We start from the raw sequence: 7,465 nt of genomic DNA on the forward strand, positions 1-7,465 counted from the left end.
ATTTATTTTTCACTCATACGTGGTGCTTTTCTGAGGTCCACGTTTCTTTTTTTATCAAGTGCTTTGACTAGATAGAACTAATTCTTGATTTTTTTTCTACACAAATTTTGTTAGAAAAATATTCTGTTCTTCAAGAGTCATTTGGACTTCTTTTTATGGAAAAAAAAACAAAAACCAAAGCTGTTTCCTTGGAAGAAAAGGGTAGACTTCTTATAACACCCACGTTTTGCTTCTGTCTCCATCAATGACCTGAATGATTCCATGCCTTCGTCAGCATCAAGGAGATAATGTCTCCCCCCATCTGCCTCTGGATGATCTTGTCTGGGACAGTTTGGAACATTTACGAACTTTAGTCTGTACCAATATGCATTATTATGCCCACGTACGATTGAATCATACATTTCCTGCTGCATCAAGGTTATCCAGATACCTGGAGCGCATTCCATTTTGTTGTAGATAAAAAAGCAAGGTGTCCTTCATTTACCATTTATTGCCTGACTCAGAACTCGATTCTCCTAAAACGCCTTTGGTTATGGGAGGGAAAGGTTGGAGACTGTGTTTCTTTTATTTCCTAAAGAAAATGGGTCCTTTATTTATATCACTAAACCACTTCTGTCTCTTAATTGTTCTGCTTGTAATTGATACATTGTCCTTTAAATGCTTTTACACTGTGAGCAGGGCATTGCTTTAGAAACAGTTTAAAAGTACTTATGCACCTGGAATTATGTTCTGTGGGGAGGGAAATTAAAAAGAGAGACAAAGAAAGAGGAGGGAAAAAAGCTAGTCCTCAAAGTGTTTAAAGCTCCAGGGGTGAAAAAAAAAAGAGGTGAAAAAATAGAATGCAGTGAAATAAAATGTTTAATAAGTGTTGACATACGGGGTGCAGAGCTCACTGGACATCTGAGAAAACCAAAATTGCAGGGAAGTGGAGATCCTTTCAGAGCAAGGGTTCGGGCTTTTTCAGGATCCCTGAACCACCAGCATGAGAACCTGATGCTCTTAACAATGCAGGTTCCAGGGCCCCGTGCTGGCCCTGCTGAGTGAGAAGAGCTCAAATGAGACCCAGGAATTTGTATATTAACCACCTCCCACGTGATTCATAGGCACAATAGGTTCTGAGAGCTGCTTATATATTCAGTCCAAAGCACTGAAAAATAACACCGGGCTAAACCCCACCTGTCTAGATGGCCTTTAATTCATCAAATAACAAAACCAAATATACCTCTCACTTACCTCTCCCAGGTATCAAAATGCTTTGAAGGGTGACACTCTCTGTGGTGGAACATTCTTCTGGATGTCTCTCATCTCTCCCCTCCATACCTCCGATGGCCTCTTCCCACCCAATTCCCCAGAGAGCAGCCAGTTTTCTGAAAAATAACTTCCTCTTACTTTCCTGCCTAGAATCCTCCAGTGGCTTTCCGAAACACTCAGAACACTCAGAATGAAATCCAGGCACGTCTCCAGGGCCACCAAGGAACACAGGACCCAACCCCTATCCTCTTCCCCTCTCCAGCCTCATTTCACACCATCGTCCCCCTTGATTTCTGTTCATCATTTCCCCGCCACAGATGCCTTCTTTCAGATCCCCAGTAACCCTATTTCTCTTTAAGGTCCCTTGAACTTGTAACTGAATGGGCTAAACTTGGGACAGAGGGTCCAGTCAGAAAAGAGCTTTATTCTTCTCCCGCCACTGGGCTGAAAAATACTCTGTTGAACTGCTCTTCCCTTCCCGCGAAAACGATGCCCAACAGTGCTCTTAGCTTTTTGCTCATTTTCTAAATAAAAAATGTGTTCCCACCCCCAGTGTGAAGCTAGCCCTCTGCTCGGGAAACAGCACAGGTTCCCAAGGAGCGGGATTTGTGGGAAAGATGCGACGGCTGGTTAACAGACCTGTGTTGTCTTAACTTGATTTGTCTCTGGCTTTCAAATGCCCTCAGTCCGGGCTGACACCCAAGTGTTAGCTCTTCCCTGCAAGGCTCACCATACATTCTTCAGAGACAGCAGCACCGCTGCCAACCACAGGGGCCTTGGTAGAGCGCTGTTCCCTGATGTGAGCCATGCATTCTTGGAGCGGTTATTCAGACCTACATCCCCAGCTGCCCCATCCTATGCACACCCTTGGAATCCTCTCCCTTGAAGTCAGGAAGCCTGTGGGTCGGGGTCCTTCCAGGCCGTGCTGCCTTCTGCAGAGCCTACAGGGCTGGTGGGCACTGTCCCACACTGGGGCGCTGCCAAGCCCTGGAGCCGCCAGTGTCGCCCTGCTGCCCTCTCCTTTGGCTCTACCATGGCCGGTTTCCCCAGCCAGCTTCCTATCTTCAGACTTTTCCAGCCCAAACCTGGGGAACCGACTTCTTGCCACTCAAATCCCAGATTCTCCAAGTGCCCCTCGCTTTTCTTTGTTGGGAGGCTGGTGTCTGAGCTTCTGTAAGCAAGTCCTGAGAGACGGACTTGATTGGACTAGACTAGAATTCCAGTTTTCCCTTCTTGCAAACACCCCCATCCCCCGTCCCCCCACCTCCAAAAAATGTTCAGCTGCTGCCTCTTGCCAATGACTTAGAGGAAGGACCAGGACTAATTCCCTTCTACCCATGGAGAAACATAGGGAAGCGCTGCTGCATTTTCTTCCCTGCAAACACACTTCAAAGCATGCTGCACTCGATGACTCTAGCCTTTTCTTATACACCCTCCTTGTATGAGCGCCACGTGCACCTCCTAGCAAGTCCTGTAGGGGATGTTTCTAGTATCTCTCTTCAGAACTTGGGGAGATTTTATCACCCACTGCTCTGCGTTTCGGGAATTTAGTCACCCTACAAAGAAAAACCCTATTCCTTAAGTTGTTCTGTTCTGATTGCTTTCATTATCCATCCATGCATAACAGACTATCCCCAGAAGTAGTGACTTAAAACAACACGTTAATCTTTTTTACGATTCTGTGTGTTGACTGGCCTCAGCTGAGTGGTTCTTCTTTTCTGTCATTTGTGTTCACTCACTTGGTGGCATTCAATTGGGTTGGCCTGGAAAGCTGATGGAGTCTTCACCCAGATGGTGCTCAGTGAAGCCTCTCTTTATAACTTGGGCTTCTTGACAGCATGGCAGTTTCAGAGCAGTTGAACTTTTTAAAAGGCAGCTGGCTTCAAAGAAGGAAAGCAGAAGCTACTGGGCTTAAAAGATAGGCTTGGAGCAGGCATGTCTCTGCATCTGCCAGTGAAGGAAAAAAAGACTGCCTCTGGATAGTAGGAGTGGCATGCCCGTATAGAAAGGGAAGGGATTGACAGAAGCCATCTTTGGAGGCTGTTTATCATACTGACCCCTCTGCCTGGAATGTTCTTTCCAAAGATCTTAACATGGCCACTGGCCCCCTTCTCAGCATTCAGGTCTCAGCTCAAATGTCATCACTGGCCTGTCATCACCAAGGTACTTGCCAACTCCACCCATCTCACATAACCCTACAGTCACTCTGAGTTTACTGTCTTCGTTTCATTTCATTGTTTTTTGTTTATTGTATATTGCCATTGTTTATTATTATTTGTACATTGTCTCTACTTAACCTTCCACTCCCTATGGGAATGTAAGCTCCTGGATAGAAAGGAACTTGGCTTCTTTATTCTCTGCAGTCTCTACATCATCCAGAAAAGAGAAATGACTCACTAACTCTTTGTGAAGAAATTAACACCTAGCTCAGTTCTACCATGTTCAAAGCCAGCTCTCAATAATAGTGGTTGATGATATGACCCAGGAGTCCCACTACTGAGCATATGCCCTGAGAAAACCATAATTCAAAAAGAGTCATGTACCACAATGTTCATTGCAGCACTATTTACAATAGCCAGGACGTGGAACCAACCTAAGTGTCCATCAACAGATGAATGGATAAAGAAGATGTGGCACATATATACAATGGAATATTACTCAGCCATAAAAAGAAACGAAATTGAGTTATTTGTAGTGGGGTGGATGGACCTAGAGTCTCTCATACAGAGTGAAGTCAGTCAGAAAGAGAAAAAAATACCATATGCTAACATATATATATAGAATCTAAAAAAAAAAAGGTTCTGAAGAATCTAGGGGCAGGACAGGAATAAAGACACAGACATAGAGAATGGACTTGAGGATATGGGGAGGGGGAAGGGTAAGCTGGGACAAAGTGAGAGAGTGGCATGGACATATATACACTACCAAACGTAAGGTAGATAGCTAGTGGGAAGCAGCTGCATAGCACAGGGAGATCAGCTTGGTGCTTTGTGACCACCTAGAGGGGTGGCATAGGGAGGGTGGGAGGGAGGGAGACGCAAGAGGGAGGGGATATGGGGGTATAGGTATACATACAGCTGATTCACTTTGTTATACAGCAGAAACTAACACAACATTGTAAAGCAATTATACTCCAATAAAGATGTTAAAAAAACAATAGTAGTGGTTGATGGACACAAATGTCTTTATATTTACTCAAGTTTTCATGGGAGAGTAACAATTTTAGAATATTTTTTAAAAATCTCTAGAACAGTAGAGACAATTTCTCAGTCAAAGTTTGACTCCAATCACACTTTGGATTTCTCCCGGATAAAATGCCCTCAGCTTTAATGAAACTTCTTAATGTTAATAAACAGCTAAACAAAATTTTATTTTCTGCTTAGTCAAGGGAGAATATTAATGTTACACCCTTGATTTTCCTTCTCATAATACGTTAATGCTGTAGTAAATCAACATCATTAAGGGGACCATACCTTAAGGTGGGAACGGACAACCTGCAGTTTTTATGCCATTAATTTTATTGGGATAATAATGATAATAGCTAAGCATCTCGAACACTTAGCCTGAGTGCCTGGTTCTGTGCTAAGTGCTTCATGTGGACCAACTCTTGGGTTAGTCTAAGCACAATGACCAGAAGGGTCTTTTGCTGCCTTTGTGGCAACTGTCTATAACCTCTAGGAATATGCCCTTAATGAATATCACCATTTGAACAACTTCCTCCCTGATTCTCTGCAAACTCTACAAGAAGAGAGAGAGATACTTTGATATATTACCTTTTTTTATTAAAGTATAGGTGCTGTACAATATTGTATGTGACAGGCATACAATATAGTGATTCACAATTTTTAAAGGTTATACTCCATTTGTAGTTATTATAAAATATTGGTTATATTCCCCATGTTGTACAGTATTTTATATCTAATAGCTTGCACCTCTTACTCCCCCACCCTTGTCTTTCCTCTTCCCTTTCCCCACTGGTAACCACTGGTTTTTTCTCTGTATCTGTGAGTCTGCTTCTTTTTTGTTGTATTCACTAGTTTGTTGTATTTTTTAGATTCCATATATAAGTGATATCACATGGTATTTGTCTTTCTCTGTCTGACTTATTTCACTTAGCATAATGCCTTCCAAGTCCATTCTTGTTGCTGTAAATGGCAAAACTTTGTTCTTTTTGTATTTGTCTTTCTCTGCCTGACTTATTTCACTTAGCATAATGCCTTCCAAGTCCATTCTTGTTGCTGCAAATGGCAAAACTTTGTTCTTTTTTATGGCTGAGTACTATTCTATTGTATATATACACACCACATCTTCTTTATCTATTCACCAGTTGATAGACACAGGTTTCTTCCATATCTTGGCAATTGTAAATAATGTTGCTATGAACATTGGGGTGCTGTATCTTTTTGAATTGGTGTTTTTGTTTTTTTCAGATATATACCCAGGAGTGGAATTGCTAGGTCATATGGTAGTTCTATTTTTAGTTTTTTGAGGAACCTCCATACTGTTCTCCACAGTGGCTGCACTAATTTACATTCCCACCAACAGTGCACAAGTGCTCCCTTTTATCCACACCCTCAGCAACATTTGTTATTTGTGTTCTTTTTGATGATGGCCATTCTGACAGGTGTGAGGTGAGTCTTACTGTGGTTTTAATTTGCATTTTCCTGATGATTAGTGATGTTGAGCATCTTTTCATGTGCCTGTTGGCCATCTGCATTTCCTCCTTGGAAAAATGTCTATTCAGTTCTTTTTTTAATTTTTTAATCTGGTTAGTTAGGGTTTTGTTTGTTTGTTTGTTTGTTGATGTTGGCTTATATGAGCTTTTTATATATATTGGACATTAGTCCCTTATCAGTCATACCATTTGCAAATATTTTCTCCCATTCAGTATGTTGTTTTTTCATTTTGTCAAAGTTTCCTTTGTTGTGCAAAAGCTTTTAAGCTTAAATAGGTTCCATTTGTTTATTTTTGCTTTTATACCTTTTAACAGTGGTTACCCCAGCCCTAGAGTAACCATGTTATAATACACTTTACTTAAACATAAGATTCGCAGGCATTTCTTTCTTACTTTCATATGTTAGTAGACTCTTGTCCCCAAAAAACTGTCTGTCTACTTCCTCAAGAAACACTAATTGTATGAGTTTTAGCTGTCTCTATAAAATTGCATTTCTATTTAATGGTATCTTTCAATAAATAAGTAAGGAAAATTGCAAGCTCAATAATTTATAAGTCTTATTATGTACCTCTGTTTATACCTTAAATAACAACTTTTGAATGTGAATCTGTAATTATATGATATGTTAAATGCTATTCTAAAACTCAGTTTTTATTAAAATCCTCCCAAACCATTTAAATGTGTTTTGACTTTCCAAATTGACCAGTTTTCATAGGCTTTTCACAAATACTATCTCATAAGGCATAAAATTAAGGAATGCTTGGAAATAATGCCCATTCAGTTGTTGCCTCTCAGTGCCCATAACATAGCTGACTATTCCCTGCTGAAAACTCTGGTCTCAAGATCACTGTTCATTTAATTGATGGCTAATGTCTTCATTACACAGCTGTTAGTCCATCAAGAAGATAGTTAATGAACTTGGCAATATACATTGCATTAACTTTTTGCCCTAAGGTTAATCATGGGATTATTTTCAAATGTGCTTTTGATGTGCTAAGCTTCCCTAATAAATATGATTAAGTAAGATAAGTTGAGAGGAAGAACATCAATTCAATGAAAATTGCTTAACATTAGGCAGTAGGTTTATAAATGAGTAAAGGGAAATTTAATGTCTGTACTTTATGGCTCTTAAAGGATATTTGGCTGTGACCCAGATGCTAAGCTTTACCTTCACTGAGTTAAACCAGGAACACTGATTTATACACCAATATGATGTTCTTCAACTGTACCATTCAGGGCCTTATTTTTGCAAATAATATGTTCTTTTCCTCTTTCTTTACATCAGAATAAGCATTATTCTTCTTAGTTAGAATAATAATAGAGGATATTCTAAGATTCAATCAATGAGGGGAATAACAATGTTGAAATAGTAGACTCCTAAGAACAAAATGTGTTTTATTAAAGAAACATTCTCCCAAGCATTGTAAGTAAATTTACATTAAATATTAAAGCTTTCTAAAGAAAAATCTATTTACTCACTTAAAAAAAAAAAAAAAAAGAACAGTGCAAAGTGCCCTTGCTGTTGCTACTGAAACTACT

The sequence above is a fragment of the Grampus griseus genome, assembly GCF_964374135.1.
Source record: "Grampus griseus genome assembly, chromosome: 3".
NCBI classification, from domain to species: Eukaryota; Metazoa; Chordata; class Mammalia; order Artiodactyla; family Delphinidae; genus Grampus; species Grampus griseus.